This window comes from Lissotriton vulgaris, unplaced genomic scaffold (assembly GCF_964263255.1).
Source record: "Lissotriton vulgaris unplaced genomic scaffold, aLisVul1.2 SCAFFOLD_1997, whole genome shotgun sequence".
Lineage (NCBI taxonomy): Eukaryota > Metazoa > Chordata > Amphibia > Caudata > Salamandridae > Lissotriton > Lissotriton vulgaris.
Genome location: NW_028254282.1, coordinates 304,143 through 322,291, shown reverse-complemented (window position 1 = coordinate 322,291; position 18,149 = coordinate 304,143). Strand labels below are relative to the sequence as shown.

Below are 18,149 nucleotides of genomic sequence, written 5' to 3'. Positions count from 1 at the left end.
CGTCTGCACACACTTAAATAGAGGTGGAGTAAAATTTACAAATGAAACTTACTACATACAAAGTGGAGCAATAGAAAGTGCAGCACCACACATGGCCAACCACTGGTAATGCAACACCGTCCCTTAGAAAATAATGGAGGGAGAGACCTAAAAATCGAACCCGTTAGAAAATAAAGATAAAATAATGTGTTTTGGCTTATAAAACTACATATACCTTCAAAAGAATGCTGTAAAATGACATATACTTTAAAATTCATTAGTTTGTGATAACATATTTTAATCTTTTAATTTTAAAAATATTGCAACTATAAAAAAAAGAATTAATTCTATACATACATTTTTAAGGATGTGTCCCCTCTGAACAGAAGTGAGGAAATTCAGTAATTCTGAGTACATAATAGGAAAATAAGATGATCTTACCTAGTTTGGATTTTTAAACAGATCTTTAAATAATTTTTTTAAATTTAAAATGAATTAAATATCTAATTAAAATACAAAATATTACTGTAGCATTTCTTACTTTGTTCTATATTTAAAGTATATACAAGTTCCATTTGTATTTAACATAAAAATATTACATTTTTTTCAAGTGTAATGAACAATTGAAACATTTTTTATATTTTTTACACAGGGAAAACTCCACCCAAGTTGAAAATATAGAAGATTATATTCTTTTTAAAGTTCAATTAAAGGTGTCCCACCTAAATTAACATTTATATTATGTATTAATAATTTTGTAAAAAATGTGATGAGGAGCATTAATTATAACAAATGTAATTATACTTTTCTAAAAATGAATGTTATATTAGTGTTTCAATCAAACAGATGTTATTAAAACATTATAAAATAATGAGTTTTGTTTTCTTTTTAGATATTTTTTGCCATTGAATTTATTTTATTTAGATTTTTAACTAATTTAAAATATTTAATTTACCATGATTTCCTACGGGGTTTTAATTCATGTCCGTAGCTCCATTATTATTTATGGGAGTATATTGCAATTCCAGTGGATGGCCGTATGTGTTGTTGCCCTTACTCCGGCTCTGAGCTGGAGTACATTTAGAACTGTTTTAGGTACATTAGGCCTGTAGTGACTTTAGAGCTGTGTTTTATAAATAGCAATGGGTTTACTCATTTGTGGGTGAGTGCTTGTGATTCCCTAAATCCCTCCTTACTCCTTCCTTAGCCCTCCCCTTTATTCATAAATATTACACATTTTACATCCACTCCCCTCTGTCCCTCTCACATTTGCTCCACAAAAGTATACATGTGCAGAAACTAAGCAGTCGTGGCAGACAACTCTACAAAGAAAAAGATAGGAGAGGTAGAATGACCGCACGTAGTTTGTGAATAGCATTTTGTTGTATTTTAGTGATATAGTAGTTTATGATTAGGCTCTTGGGTGTATCTGATGTGATTGTAAAGCTGGTGAAACTGTCCTCAGCAGATAGGAAGCAGGTTCCATTTCTAGCAAAAAGGACATGGAAAGAGGTCAATAAAGTGGATCTTTGTAATACGAGGCCGTGTCCCCTCAGAACAGAAGTCATTAGGACTATTTATGGTGGGGCCAAGAATGGTTTGTATGGAGTTGGCCCTGTCTGTAGTGGTACAAAGACTAGAGAATGATGTGGTGGGATGTTACTGAGATCAACTACCAGTCCATCCATCACCTTTAGTTTTTCTCAATGATTGGCCCTAAGTGGCACAGACATGAGCAGATGTTGGTCCCATAGAGACCTACGACAAAGGGACTCCTGCTGCAGCTTCCTGCTGAGGCTCATTAAGGCTGGAAACAGTTTGAGGTTACTTAGATTCTTGATCCTAGGGGCGTGGCCTCAAAGTTCAGGATCGAATGGACTTTGTGGGTCCGAGCCACGGCTTATAAACACTCAGGGAGCAAAACACACTGAACGGAATGAGGCCACAAATGGTTATTAAGGAATTAAGTTATTACAAGCATTTCCATGCCTCGCTGTGTGCTTTTCTCAGTAGAGTTTGTAGGATACTCAATGGATTGATTTCTTTGTGGCTGCTTCATCTGAAGGTTTTGCGGTTCTGAAACTTCCCCCCAGGGTTTACAGTGAGCAAATTTTACTCTCCCACATTGTATCTCTTATGTAGAAAGGTTACATTTACAACTGAAGTTTTTGTCACATTGAGGGCACTGACAATTTTCTTTCACGCTGTTGATTTTCATGTTGAATCAAATTGAATCTCCAGCAGACACTTCCCTGGCATTTAGAAAAATTACAAGGTTTTTCTCGGTAAGTTCTTGCAGGTTGAGTGAGACTAGATTTCTGGCTGAAACTTTTCCAGTATTCAGAGAGCTAAGAAGGTTAGTGCCCAGTGTGAGTTCTCTCATGTCTAGTGAGATTTATTTTCTGACTGAAGCTTTTCTGGCATTCTGAACACTGATACAGTTTATACCCAGTGTGAGTTTTCTCATGTCGAGTGAACTCAGATTTCTGAATAAAGCTTTTCTAGCATTCAGAGCACTGATAAGGTTTTAGTCCAGTGTGAATATTCTCATGTCGAGAGAGCTCAGATTTATGAATAAAACTTTTCCAGCATTCAGAGCACTGATAAGGTTTTTCCCCAGTGTGGGTTCTCTCGTGATGAATTAAAATGGATTTCAGACTAAATTGTTTATGGCATTCTTTGCATTGATAAGGTTTTTGCCCAGTGTGGGTTCTTTCATGTACAGTGAGGTTGGATTTCTGACTGAAGCTTTTCTGGCATTCAGAGCACTGATACGGTTTCTGCCCAGTGTGAGTTCTCTCATGTCGAGAGAGCTCAGATTTCTGAATAAAGCTTTTCCAGCATTCAGAGCACTGGTAAGGTTTTAGTCCAGTGTGAGTATTCTCATGTCGAGAGAGCTCAGATTTCTGAATAAAACTTTTCCAGCATTCAGAGCACTGATAAGGTTTTTGCCTAGTGTGGGTTTTCTCATGATACATTAAACTGGATTTCAGACCGAATTGTTTATGGCATTCTATGCATTGATAAGGTTTTTGCCCAGTGTGAGTGCTCTCATGGTTCGTGAGAGTTATTTTCCGACTGAAGCTTTTCTGGCATTCAGAGCACCGATACAGTTTGAGCCCAGTATGGACTCTCTCATGTACAGTTAAACTGAATTTCTGATGGAACCTTTTTGGGCATTCAGAACACTAATAGGGTTTATGCCCAGTGTGGGTTCTTTCATACACAGTAAGGTTGGATTTCCGACTGAAGCTTTTCCAGCATTCAGAGCACTGATAAGTTTTTTGTCCAGTATGAGTTCCCTGATGTCGAATCAGACTACGCCAATAACTGAAGCTTTTTTGGCACGTGGAGCACTGAAATGGTTTTTGACCAGTGTGGGTTTTCACATGTTGCATGAGAGAAGATTTGTGACTGAAGCTTTTCTGGCATTCAGGGCACTGGTAGGGTTTTTGTCCAGTGTGATTTCTCTTGTGTTTAGTGAGGTGAGATTGAAAACTAAAGCTGCTTTCACATTCTTTGCTCATACTCAAGTTGTTTGTTTCTCCAATTTGGGTCTGTTCCTGGATACATGCCATCTTAAGACTAAATCTGATTCCAGAGTCTGTACTTGTTTATGTTACACTCAACATTAACTTATAAAATGCACTGCAGATGATCTTCATAACATTTGTATTTAACTAATTATAGTTTTTACCTGGAGATCATGTTCCTACCTTTAAAGACACCTATCTAACTTCTCTTATACACTTTCACTGAGGAGCCCCTTGTGTTTATTAAGATGCTCCTTGTGGATTCATTTTCTCCAAGTAATGCCTGGTGATTTTATGACTCCATTTTATCACATTTGATTTAGGAGTTTTAAAAGCACAGACGAGGTCTTTGATGTGTAGTGTTTGCCTGTTAAGTGTATTTGTTCACACAAGTAATGACAGATGATTAGGGCATGCCAGGGTGGTTTTATGTATTATCAATCACGCAACATTGGCCCCTTTTAAGCTTTCTGTGCCAGTACATGCTTTTTACACCTACCGGCTAAGGTTAAGGCATGTACATGATTGACTTTGAAGGTCTGGGAAACTTGGAAACCACTCGGATCAACCCAAGAGACAGATTTGGTGGGGAAAAATCTTCCTATATTGGAAATGATAATCCAGCGTCTTTGCTGTAACGACATCTGAGAAAGGGCATTTACAATGACTTTCTTTTAAACAATGTTTTCTCTCCTCTGAATCACAGATGATGGAAACAAAAGCTTGCGCTTGTAAACCAAGGATATTAGTCTTCTTGACAGTTCTGTCACATCACATCTACGGATACTGATCTGTTGGGGAGGGTTTGGGTCTATAAAGCTTTTCTCATAAACCATCAAACAGAATTTACAACACTGAGTATTCCCATGCGCACTGCATGGGCATCAATTGTGCCCAATGTTCTCCTCAATCTCAGTTACTGACACTCAGTAAACATTTATGGTTAGTTTCCTTTAGGGATTTTGACAACTTTCACATTCACCAGTTTCTTCCGCTCCAAGTTCCTCACCATTCCTGATACATAGAATGTGTTTCTTCTCTAGAGCTCCAGAATGTTTTAACTTTACTTGAAATAATCCTTTTCGTTGTTTTTCACTAAATGTAAAACTTTTTTCTGTTCATGCTTCAGTCACCTGTAGAAACGGAGTCAGAGATTGTAAATGAACAATATTTATGACCTTATACTTTGCACAAAGAAAGTATTGACAAAAACAAGATAGGAAATCAGTTGAGTTGCATTTCTGATAGTGGTGTAACAATGCAGATCGGGAGCTTGGGATCACTGGAAATCAAGGATAGGGGAGCAAACATAGTGCATATTTAAGAAAGAAACTCAAGTTGCACATATATTGCGCCACAGATTCTCAGAAGCAGCCAACACTTTCAATTTACACTCTCTGTGAAAACAGGCTGGTATGATAGTGAGATATTTGTAATTCTTTTAATGAATTATTAGATGTTACTTACTCCCCTACTCACTTAAATTATTCATCTATTCCTTTTCCAATGATCTAGGAAGGTACATTTTATTGACCAAAGAAATTGGCCTTGTTGCACTCAGTTCTTTAAATGGCACTGTAGACTGAGGCTGTGTCCCTTTAGCTCAGTGGAATTCACTATTTCAAATTGTGCGGATGATATGGACTTACTTGGTGGCTCAGAACTCATCACACTCCTCCCACAGGACCCGGGCAATGCAACACCTCAAAAAGAGAAAAAAACAGCACAACAGTAAAGGAAACTAAAAAGGGTCAAGAAAAGAGAAACACAAAATAGAGGAAAGAGAAAAAAAAGCTATATTCCACTTTGTATTTACAACAAGGGGTGGTGAGGGACAGAGTCTCTGAATTAAGCAGAAAGCTCTCACCCAGTCAAGAGATCAGGGCTAGATCCAACACCGTTTTTTAGCTCACTGCACCATCCCAGTTTCAGAACCTGGCTGTATGCAAATTAGTCTGTTCCTGTCCCAGTGCATGATGGGAACAGGGCAAACCAAACTACAAAAGCCAATTCTTACACTGGGAAGGAAACAAGCTCCCGGGGACCGGTTTCTGGCATTACAGCCGTCTTCGGCCCGGTTTGCTTGAATCCTGATGGTGCAATGAGCAAGGGTCTCACATCTGAGAATACCCTTCCACGCTTAGGGTGGACAAAAATATTTACAACAAGGGGTGGTGAGGGACAGAGTCTCTGAATTAAGCAGAAAGCTCTCACCCAGTCAAGAGATCAGGGCTAGATCCAACACCGTTTTTTAGTTCATCACCACCCCCTTTTCTGAATCGATTTTGGCCACTATAGGTGTGGCAGGGTATACTCAGACATGAGTCCCTTTCTCACTGCTCCATCAGGATTCAAGCAAGCCGGGCCGAAGACGGCTGAAATGCCAGAAACCGGTCCCCGGTAGCTTGTTTCCTTTCTGGTGAAGAATTGGCTTGGTAGTTTAGTCTGCCCTGTTCCCATGATGCACTGGGCCAGGGACAGACTGATTTGCATATAGCCAGGTTCTGAGCTGGGGTGGGGCAGTGAGATAAATAACGGTGATGGATCAAGCCCTGATCTTTGGACTGGGTAAGAGTGGTCTGCTCAATTCAGACACTCTGTTCATCACCACCCCCTTTTCTGAATGGATTTTGGCCACTATAGGTGTGGTAGGGTATACTCAGACATGAGTCCCTTTCTCACTGCTCCATCAGGATTCAAGCAAGCCGGGCCGAAGACGGCTGAAATGCCAGAAACCGGTCCCCGGTAGCTTGTCTCCTTTCTGGTAAAGAATTGGCTTGGTAGTTTAGTCTGCCCTGTTCCCATGATGCACTGGGCCAGGGACAGACTGATTTGCATATAGCCAGGTTCTGAGCTGGAATGGGGCAGTGAGATAAATAACAGTGATGGATCAAGCCCTGATCTTTGGACTGGGTAAGAGTGGTCTGCTCAATTCAGACACTCTGTTCATCACCACCCCCTTTTCTGAATCGATATTCCACTTTGACCACATGTTCCAGCACAGGAAACTGTGCAGCAGATGCTTGTGAACCCATAAGTTACATCTAAACACTGTGCCCCCAAGGTCCGCACCAGGGGCGGCTCCACCGGTTGCACCACACTAAAGCAAGCACTGTGTGCATGTGTCCACACATTTGTACTGTGTCTTTTGCTTGTAATAGACAAGACAGAAAGGGGCAGGATGGGAGTGCGTAAAGAGATGGAAGACAGATCCAGAGAGAAAATATGCCGAAAGAACGGACAAAGAGAGGATAGTATAACGTGGTGTTGAGGAGGAGACAAATGTGCCAATAGTTAAGGAAATGCTGGGCAAAACTGACCTAAACAGAACTGACTTTGCACTACAACCCAACATGGTAATTACCAGAAGTTTGATAACAACAAGAATAGTGCACACAGGGAGTCAAATATTGAAGTGAAGAGACAAAAACAAAACAGAGAACAAGAAAGGGAATAGAGAAAGAAGAAACAGGGGAAAAGGAAACTTAGAGTTATCGGAATCCTTACCTGGCAGTTATTTTATTTTGTGTTCCTCCAAGGGTGGCAGCCACAAGCACTGCCTGGTCATTCCAGAATACCTTGAAAGGAAGGAAAGAAATAGTTTTGTGTCAGACGGCAAATACACTTCATCCCATCTTCCAAATAACCGTCCTGAACTTACAAAACAAAAGAATTTCTGGTTCTCTGGAGGCCATTGTGAAGCAACTATGGTTAATGAATAAGTACTTTTTTGGTTCACCAAGAACCATGATCCCTTGCTGGAAGAGGTCTCTGTGAATATAGAGTGCACTCACAGTCTCAGAGAACAAACCCTAACAACCCAGTCCACTTCATAAGCACATCTTTCCATTTACAGCTCATGAAACTTGCAAATCAAAAAAACCTGGTTAGCAAAGGTATGTTAATGTCCTTGTACATAATTCTGCCCACACTTCATAAATCTACCACACTCTTAGATTTATAGAAACCATGCTCTCTCAGTTCAAGTTCAAGTTGATGCAGAGTTTGAATGCTGAGCAATGTAAGCAACAAGACATCAATGTGTTGGCGCTTTTTATTGATAAATTATCTGAAGGGATGATGTAGAGGGTCAGTGTCTTTTGAGCCCTATAGCACAGCGACCAAAGTACTAGAACATTGGAATAAATCCTTCACGAGACAAAGCTTGGAACACTGAAATGTTGAGACCTCCATTGGAGACAACGGAGCAGCAGCAGCCTATACAACCTGATCTAGGCCCGCTGCTCTCAACATTACAATGTCCTTATACACAGCCTCTGCCTCTCTGAAATACATGGAGTGGGCAGGAGAAAGCAAAGTAAAGAGCCTGCAGCAGGGCACACAGGAGCCTCCCCCATTCCTCCTCCCGTAGCTCGCAGTGTCAATGGCGTCTCAAAGGGAAGCGGGGGGGTCCTGCTCATCTCCTGCATCTGTTTCGGCTCACCTGAATGATGAAAATCAGTTTAGACGAGCCCAGGGAGAGCCAGGGGCTGACTTCAGCCTCCTTTCACAGCTATTGCTGTGAATGTTCAACAATTAACCACTGTGGTCCCGCATGCGGCTGTTGACTGTTGAACATTCACAGCAAAATCTGTGAAACAAAGGTTCCGGAGTACCGGAGGTGTTTCAACCCCCTCGGTCCCTGGGACACTGTTGCTTTATTAATTAACACATTCTGCCCTCATGGGGAATACAGTGTAATGACCTTATAGTCAGCAATAGCAGGCAATACTGCCCATTAAAGGACCGCTCCCTTGGTAAAGGCCCTAGCCTTTGGAGCTACAACAAGCATCAAAGCTATATTAAAGGTTTCAAATAATTACTGAACATGGTTACTCAGTCAGAGAAATAATTATCATAATATTTGCAGGAGGATCACATTTTGGTAACCTCCAAAGTATATCAAAAGCCAGAATCAGAACTAACTCTATCTGTAAAGTCAATAGACAGACCACCACAACAAATGTGTGTTACGAAATAAGAAAACATTTTTTATAATATCAAATAGCAAACTGACATAGAATCTGCTCAGTTAGGATTCAAGGAAAAGTTCTTAAGTTTTTAGACAGAGAGAACACATTATTGACATGGTTCATGATGTGGTAAAAATGACAGCAATCAATGAATGTTCATGAAAGCATGGCACAACAAAATGTAATTTAATAAACCACACCTACAAAATGAATATTAATTGTGACTCTTCCCCAAAAAGCCACAAGTCATTTTACAAGGTGATTCCCTAACATATTAACTGTATCTTAATCACAGTTTAAGTTTCTGGCCATTCATGTATGACCCAATTTGTATGGGAACATTTGCTGACAGCTTATTAGTTGTTTATTAGAAATGCCTACAACTTGGACTCCCGTCAGTCTGACTGTGGAACGGGAGGCACATTTATTGATTAAAAGTGATGCTGGATTCCCATTTACTTCTTCCACAAAAGGGCCACTCTGGGTGACCTCTAGGACTGCACCAAGCATGCAATCCTTCTCCCGTCTCAGGCACCGTCATTGTGTCTGATTCAGTCCAGTAGAAACTCTAGTGTAGATGCAAGTCGTGGAAAATCCTTTTTAATTACTAAAGGATTTTGTTGAAATCCTGAATTTGTTGAGAATTTGGCGTTCTATTCTGCATTGGGCTGTGGGACTATCTGGACTGAAGGTATGTTCCAATATATCTGCCTTTGTTTCTGCATGCTCGTAACAAAGGCCATTTGGGCTGGGACCATTGACTGAGACATCCCTTTCGGTGCCATCTGATTCATGTTCCAGTTTCCCAGGTTCCTGCAAACATCGCACAGATCATGTCTTATTTTGCACATTATTAGTGTTTGAGGTATTTAAATTGCCACTGTTAGTAAACCCTATACCCTGAGCAGGGCCGGACTGGCCTTAATGGGCTTCCGGTTTTTCCCCAGGAAGCTACAAGAGTGGGGACAGATTGTTTAATGCCGGGAAACATATTGGTCACTCGGGGCTGGTTTTGCTGTGGTGCTGCTATATCGCCCCCCAGCAACAAAAGAGGCAGGGAGCTGGTCCGTCAAAATTGTCAGGCCTGGTTTGGGTTCCCAGTACCGCCCTGACCCAGAGGAACAACATTTCCTCCTTGCACATACTGAACATCATTACTCTGCACACCAACGCCGTGCATATCCAAATTCACACCAGCAACAAACCCAGAATCAAAACGAGAATACAATCCGTGAGAACCACTTTCGTCACCCGTCTCGAAAATTTTTGTCTGAGCCATCATTATTATTATTTTGATCTTCTTCTGCTTAGTAATACAATTGTCACTACAGTACTTTGGTTACAACAAAATCTCATCCAGAACGTTGGTCTGCAGCGCCTCACATTTTGCTGGACATGTGCACTAACCTCTGGATGCAACGCTAAATGATGCGTCCTCTTTCACCCGGTCTTCGACTTTGCAATATTGTCTGTAAATCTGCATTATTCTCTTGTAATACATAATAAAATATTTTGAGGCGCTTCACTCTGTGGCTCTTCAATTGGCCAGTTTACAAGCAACTTACACTCATTCCACAAATCTCTTGGGACAACAATGAACAAACTTAAACTCAGCTCTCTACCACCCTGCCTGGACAAACAGGTCTCATCTCCACTGCATCCCTCCTGGACAGGCCCCACCTTCTATGAACCACCCAAACACAGGACAGGCCTCACCTCATCTGCACCCCTGGACAGGCCTCTCCCCCTCTGCACCCCTAGACAGGCCTCACCTCCTCTGCACCCCTGGACAGGCCTCACCTCCTCTGCACCCCTTGACAGGCCTCGCCTCCTCTGCTCCCCTGGACAGGCCTCGCCTCCTCTGCTCCCCTGGACAGGCCTCTCCTCTTCTGCACCCCTGGACAGGCCTCACCTCCTTGCACCCCTGGACAGGCCTTACCTCCTCTGCACCTCTGGACAGGCCTCTCCTCCTCTGCACCCCTGGACAGGCCTCACCTCCTCTGCACCCATTGACAGGCCTCTCCTCCTCTGCACCCCTGGACAGGCCTCACCTCCTCGGCACCCCTGGACAGGCCTCACCTCCTCGGCACCCCTGGGCAGGCCTCTCCTCCTCTGCACCCCTGGACAGGTCTCTCTTCCTCTGCACCCCTGGACAGGCCTCACCTCCTCTGCACTCCTTGACAGGCCCCACCTCCTTTGCACCCCAGGACCGGCCTCTCCCCCTCTGCACCCCTAGACAGGCCTCACCTCCTCTGCACCCCTGGACAGGCCTCACCTCCTCTGACCCGTGGACAGGCCTCACCTCCTCTGCCCACCTGGACAGGCCTCACCTCCTCTGTACCCATGGGCAGGCCTCAACTCCTTTGCATTCCTGGACAGGCCTCACCTCCTCTGCACCCCTTGACAGGCCTCACCTCCTCTGCACCCCTGACCAGGCCTCTACTCCTCTGCACTGCTACACAGGCCACACCTCCTGTGTACCCCTGGACAGGCCTCACGTCCTCTGACACCTGGGTAGGCCTCACCTCCTCTGCACCCCTGGACAGGCCTCACCTCCTCTGCACCCCTAGACAGGCCTCACCTCCTCTGCACCCCTGGACAGGCCTCACCTCCTCTGACCCGTGGACAGGCCTCACCTCCTCTGCCCACCTGGACAGGCCTCACCTCCTCTGCATTCCTGGACAGGCCTCACCTCCTCTGCATTCCTGGACAGGCCTCACCTCCTCTGCACCCCTGGACAGGCCTCACCTCCTCTGCAACCCTGGACAGGCCTCACCTCCTCTCCACCTCTGGACAGGCCTTACCTCTTCTACACCTCTGGACAGGCCTCAGCTCTTCTGCACCCCTGGACAGGCCTCACCTCCTTGCACCCCTGGACAGGCCTTACCTCCTCTGCACCTCTGGACAGGCCTCTCCTCCTCTGCACCCCTGGACAGGCCTCACCTCCTCTGCACCCCTTGACAGGCCTCTCCTCCTCTGCACCCCTGAACAGGCCTCACCTCCTCTCCTCTGCACCCCTGGGCGTGCCTCACCTCTTCTGCACCCCTGGACAGGCCTCTCCTCCTCTGCACCCCTGGACAGGCCTCACCTCCTCTGTACCCCTGGACAGGCCTCACCTCCTATGCACCCCCTGGACAGGCCTCACCTCTTCTGCACCCCTGGACAGGCCTCACCTCCTCTGCACCCCTGGGCAGGCCTCACCTCCTCTGCACCCCTTGAAAGGCCTCACCTCCTCTGCACCGCTAGACAGGCCACACCTCCTCTGCACCCCTGGACATGCCTCACCTTCTCTGCCCACCAGGACAGGCCTCACCTCCTCTGCACCTCTGGACAGGCCTCACCTCCTCTGCACCCATGGACAGGCCTCACCTCCTCTGCACTCCTGGACAAGTTCAAGTTCAGGGATTTATATAGCGCACTACTCACCCAGAGGGTCTCAAGGCGCTTTGGGAAGGGGGTTTGGCCTCACCTCATCTGCACCCCTGGACAGGCCTCAACCCCTCTGTACCCCTGGAAACAGGCCTCATCTCCTGTGCACCCCTAGACAGGCCTCACCTCCTCTGACCCCTGGGCAGACCTCACCTCCTCTGCACCCCTGGACAGGCCACACCTCCTCTGCACCCCTTGACAGGCCTCACCTCCTCTGCACCCCAGGCCTCACCCCCTCTGCTCCCCTGGACAGGCCTCTCTGCCTCTGCACCCCTGGACAGGCCTCTCCTCCTCTGCACCCCTTGACAGGCCACTCCTCCTCTGCATTCCTGGACAGGCTCACCTCCTCTTCACCCCTGGGCAGGCCTCTCCTCCTCTGCACCCCTGGACAGGCCTTGCCTCCTCTGCACCCCTGGACAGGCCTCACCTCCTCTCTACCTCTGGACAGGCCTCACCTCTTCTGCACCTCTGGACAGGCCTCACCTCTTCTGCACCCCTGGACAGGCCTCACCTCCTTGCACCCCTGGACAGGCCTCACCTCCTCTGCACCTCTGGACTGGCCTCTCCTCCTCTGCACCCCTGGACAGGCCTCACCTCCTCCCTACCTCTGGACAGGCCTCACCTCTTCTGCACCTCTGGACAGTCTTCACCTCTTCTGCGCCCCTGGACAGGCCTTACCTCCTTGCACCCCTGGACAGGCCTCACCTCCTCTGCACCTCTGGACAGGCCTTTCCTCCTCTGCATCCCTGGACAGGCCTTACCTCCTCTGCACCCCTTGACAGGCCTCTCCTCCTCTGCACCCCTGGACAGGCCTCTGCTCCTCTGCACCCTCTGGACAGGCCTCACCTCCTCTGAACCCCATGACAGGCTGCACCTCCTCTGCACCCCCTGGACAGGCCTCACCTCTTCTGCACCCATGGACAAGCCTCACCTCCTCTGACCCCTGGACAGGCCTCGTCTCCTCCGCACCCTGGACAGGCCTCACCTCCTCTGCACCCCCTGACAGGCCTCACCTCCTCTGCACCCCAGGCCTCACCTCCTCTGCTCCCCTGGACAGGCCTCTGCTCCTCTGCACCCTCTGGACAGGCCTCACCTTCTCTGCACCCCCTGACAGGCCTCACCTCCTCTGCACCCCAGGCCTCACCTCCTCTGCTCCCCTGGACAGGCCTCTGCTCCTCTGTACCCTCTGGACAGGCCTCACCTCCTCTGCACCCCATGACAGGCCGCACCTCCTCTGCACCCCCTGGACAGGCCTCACCTCTTCTGCACCCATGGACAAGACTCACCTCCTCTGACCCCTGGACAGGCCTCGTCTCCTCCGCACCCTGGACAGGCCTCACCTCCTCTGCACTCCCTGACAGGCCTCACCTCCTGTGCACCCCTGGACAAGCCTCACCTCCTCTGACCCCTGGACAGGCCTCGTCTCCTCCGCACCCTGGACAGGCCTCACCTCCTCTGCACCCCCTGACAGGCCTCACCTCCTCTGCACCCCAGGCCTCACCTCCTCTGCTCTCCTGGACAGGCCTCTGCTCCTCTGCACCCTCTGGACAGGCCTCACCTCCTCTGCACCCCTTGACAGGCCTCACCTCCTCTGCCCCCCTGGACAGGCCTCTCCTCCTCTGCACCGCTAGACAGGCCTCACCTTCTCTGCACCCCATGACAGGCCGCACCTCCTCTGCACCCCCTGGACAGGCCTCACCTCTTCTGCACCCATGGACAGGCCTCACCTCCTCTACACCCCTGGACAGGCCTCACCTCCTCGGCACCCCTTGACAGGCCTCACCTCCTCTGCACCCCTGGACAGGCCTCTCCTCCTCTGCACCGCTAGACAGGCCTCACCTTCTCTGCACCGCTAGACAGGCCTCAACTTCTCTGCACCCATGGACAGGCCTCACCTCATCTGCACCCCTGGACAGGCCTCTCCCCCTCTGTACCCCTGGACACGGGCCTCACCTCCTGTGCACCCCTGGACAAGCCTCACCTCCTCTGACCCCTGGACAGGCCTCGTCTCCTCCGCACCCTGGACAGGCCTCACCTCCTCTGCACCCCCTGACAGGCCTCACCTCCTCTGCACCCCAGGCCTCACCTCTCTGCTCCACTGGACAGGCCTCTCCACCTCTGCACCCCTGGACAGGCCTCTCCTCCTCTGCACGGCTTGAAAGGCCTCACCTCCTCTGCACCCCTGGACAGGCCTCTCCTCCTCTGCACCCCTGGATAGGCCTCTCCTCCTCTGCACCCCTAGACAGGCCTCTCCTCCTCTGCACCCCTGGACAGGCCTCTCCTCCTCTGCACGGCTTGAAAGGCCTCACCTCCTCTGCACCCCTGGACAGGCCTCTCCTCCTCTGCACCCCTGGACAGGCCTCTCCTCCTCTGCACCCCTGGACAGCCCTCCCCTCTTCTGCACCCCTGGACAGGCATCCCCTCCTCTGCACCCCTGGACAGGCCTCTCCTCCTCTGCCCCCCTGGACAGGCCTCACCTCCTATGCACCTCTGGACAGGCCTCTCCTCCTCTGCACCCCATGACAGGCTGCACCTCCTCTGCACCCCCTGGACAGGCCTCACCTCTTCTGCACCCATGGACAAGCCTCACCTCCTCTGACCCCTGGACAGGCCTCGTCTCCTCCGCACCCTGGACAGGCCTCACCTCCTCTGCACCCCCTGACAGGCCTCACCTCCTCTGCACCCCAGGCCTCACCTCCTCTGCTCCCCTGGACAGGCCTCTGCTCCTCTGCACCCTCTGGACAGGCCTCACCTCCTCTGCACCCCCTGACAGGCCTCACCTCCTCTGCACCCCAGGCCTCACCTCCTCTGCTCCCCTGGACAGGCCTCTGCTCCTCTGTACCCTCTGGACAGGCCTCACCTCCTCTGCACCCCATGACAGGCCGCACCTCCTTTGCACCCCCTGGACAGGCCTCACCTCTTCTGCACCCATGGACAAGCCTCACCTCCTCTGACCCCTGGACAGGCCTCGTCTCCTCCGCACCCTGGACAGGCCTCACCTCCTCTGCACTCCCTGACAGGCCTCACCTCCTGTGCACCCCTGGACAAGCCTCACCTCCTCTGACCCCTGGACAGGCCTCGTCTCCTCCGCACCCTGGACAGGCCTCACCTCCTCTGCACCCCCAGACAGGCCTCACCTCCTCTGCACCCCAGGCCTCACCTCCTCTGCTCCCCTGGACAGGCCTCTGCTCCTCTGCACCCTCTGGACAGGCCTCACCTCCTCTGCACCCCTTGACAGGCCTCACCTCCTCTGCCCCCCTGGACAGGCCTCTCCTCCTCTGCACCGCTAGACAGGCCTCACCTTCTCTGCACCCCATGACAGGCCGCACCTCCTCTGCACCCCCTGGACAGGCCTCACCTCTTCTGCACCCATGGACAGACCTCACCTCCTCTACACCCCTGGACAGGCCTCACCTCCTCGGCACCCCTTGACAGGCCTCACCTCCTCTGCACCCCTGGACAGGCCTCTCCTCCTCTGCACCGCTAGACAGGCCTCACCTTCTCTGCACCGCTAGACAGGCCTCAACTTCTCTGCACCCATGGACAGGCCTCACCTCATCTGCACCCCTGGACAGGCCTCTCCCCCTCTGTACCCCTGGACACGGGCCTCACCTCCTGTGCACCCCTGGACAAGCCTCACCTCCTCTGACCCCTGGACAGGCCTCGTCTCCTCCGCACCCTGGACAGGCCTCACCTCCTCTGCACCCCCTGACAGGCCTCACCTCCTCTGCACCCCAGGCCTCACCTCTCTGCTCCACTGGACAGGCCTCTCCACCTCTGCACCCCTGGACAGGCCTCTCCTCCTCTGCACGGCTAGAAAGGCCTCACCTCCTCTGCACCCCTGGACAGGCCTCTCCTCCTCTGCACCCCTGGATAGGCCTCTCCTCCTCTGCACCCCTAGACAGGCCTCTCCTCCTCTGCACCCCTGGACAGGCCTCACCTCCTCTGCACCCATTGACACGCCTCACCTCCTCTGCATCCCAGGCCTCACCTCCTCTGCTCCCCTGGACAGGCCTCTCCTCCTCTGCACCCCTGGACAGCCCTCCCCTCTTCTGCACCCCTGGACAGGCATCCCCTCCTCTGCACCCCTGGACAGGCCTCTCCTCCTCTGCCCCCCTGGACAGGCCTCACCTCCTATGCACCTCTGGACAGGCCTCTCCTTCTCTGCACCGCTGGACGGGCCTTGCCTCCTATGCACCCTGGACAGGCCACTCCTCCTCTGCATTCTTGGGCAGGCCTCACCTCCTCTTCACCCCTGGACAGGCCTCGTCTCCTCTGGGCCTCTGGACAGGCCTCACCTCCTCTTTACCCCCTGGACAGGCCTCTGCACACCTGGACAGGCCTCTCCTCCTCTGCACCCCTGGACAGGCCTCGCCTCCTCTGCACCCCTGGACAGGCCTCGCCTCCTCTGCACCCTCCAGACAGGCCTCACCTCCTCTGCACCCCTGGACAGGCCTCACCTCCTCTGCACCCTGGACAGGCCTCTCCTCCTCTGCACCCTCCAGACAGGCCTCACCTCCTCTGCACCCTAGACAGGCCTCTCCTCCTCTGCACCCCTGGACAGGCCTCGCCTCCTCTGGACCCCTGGACAGGCCTCGCCTCCTCTTTACCCCCTGGACAGGCCTCACCTCCTCTGCACCCCTAGACAGGCCTCTCCTCCTCTGTACCCCTGAATAGGCCTCACCTCCTCTGCACCCCTGGACAGGCCTCTCCTCCTCTGCACCCCTGGACAGGCCTCACCTCCTGTGCTCTCTCTTCCTCCTGGGTCTGGGGGGAGGTGGGGGGGGGGGGGGTCTTTGAGGGTCTGAAGATGGAGGTAACTGCAAACACAGACAGACAGGGCTCCTTCCTCCTCTGCAACAGGCTGGACACAGAGCACAAGGAGGAAGTGATGTCAGCACTTGCTGCTTGTGCTGTCTCTGCCACCGCTGACCCGGAAGAGGAAACCCTTCTCACTTTCATCCAATGTAAAGCTCAGTGGGTTCATCAGCAGGCGAGGAGCGACCTCTGGTGGCTGCTGACAGTCTCGCCACCTCCTGGTTCCAGGAGTGAATACATTTCACACAAAGTCAAGTCAAGTCAAGTCATAAAATTTGTATAGCGCACTACATACCCAGAGGGTTTCAAGGCGCTTGGGAAGGGGAGGAGGATTATTTGTCAAATATCCACGTTTTAAGCTGCTTTCTGAACGTTAGGTGATTCTGGGTGAGGCGAAGGTAAGCGGGAAGTGAGTTCCATATTTTGGCAGCCAGGTATGAAAAGGATCTGCCTCCCATGGTGGTCTTGTTGATGCGAGGTACAGTGGCGAAGGCTTGGCTGGAAGAGCGAAGTTGGCGGGAGGGGGTGTAGAAGGACAGTCGAGAGTTGAGGCAATCTGGTCCGATGTCGTAGAGTGATTTGTGTGCGTGGGTAAGCAGTCGGAAAGTGATCCTCTTATTGACGGGTAGCCAGTGGAGGTCTTTAAGGTGACCAGAGATGTGTTCGTTGCGTGGGATGTCTAATATGAGCCTGGCTGAGGCGTTTTGGATTCGTTGTAGTTTCTTCTGGAGTTTAGCGGTGGTACCTGCGTAGAGGGTGTTTCCGTAGTCCAGTCGGCTCGTGACTAGAGCATGGGTGACTGTTTTCCTTGTTTCGGAGGGGATCCAGCGAAATGTTTTTCTGAGCATGCGAAGAATGTTAAAGCAGGAAGAGGATAGGCGCTGACTTGTCTGTTCATTGAGAGTGAAGAATCCAGGATGACGCCAAGGTTCCGTGCGTGGTCTGTCGGGATGGGTGCATTTCCGAGGGCTTCCGGCCACCAGGAGTCGTCCCATGCAGAGGGGGATTTACCTAAGATGAGGACTTCTGTTTTGTCTGAGTTCAGTTTCAGACGGCTTTGTTTCATCCATTCGGCGACTTCTTTCATTCCTTCGTGTAGGTTAGTTTTGGCGGTGCTGGGGTCCTTGGTGAGAGATAGGATCAGTTGAGTGTCATCCGCGTAAGAGATGATGTTGAGGTTGTGTTGGCGGGCGATGGCCGCGAGGGGGCTCATGTATACGTTGAAGAGGGTGGGGCTGAGTGAGGATCCTTGTGGTACGCCGCAGATGATTTCAGAGGCCTCGGACTTGAATGGTGGGAGGCGGACTCTCTGGGTTCTTCCGGTGAGGAACGAGGTGATCCATTCCAATGCTTTTCCTTGGATTCCGATGTTTCTGAGGCGTTGTAAAAGGGTGCTGTGGCAGACTGTGTCGAAGGC

The 18,149-nt window shown here is 50.5% G+C and overlaps 2 pseudogenes across 1 annotated transcript in view; both read right to left on the bottom strand.

Annotated features, from left to right (window-relative positions):
- The window catches only part of LOC147659596 (uncharacterized), a 148,755-nt pseudogene extending 132,001 nt beyond the window's left edge, over positions 1-16,754 (bottom strand). The window contains exons 1-3 of the transcript XR_015307203.1: positions 16,599-16,754; positions 7,020-7,090; positions 5,162-5,215 (exon numbers count right to left, since the gene is read on the bottom strand). The product of XR_015307203.1 is annotated as an uncharacterized LOC147659596 (transcript). The remainder of the gene's footprint in view (positions 1-5,161; positions 5,216-7,019; positions 7,091-16,598) is intronic.
- On the bottom strand, positions 2,337-3,727 carry LOC147659597 (uncharacterized; annotated as a pseudogene).
- Positions 16,755-18,149: the final 1,395 nt, after the last annotated feature.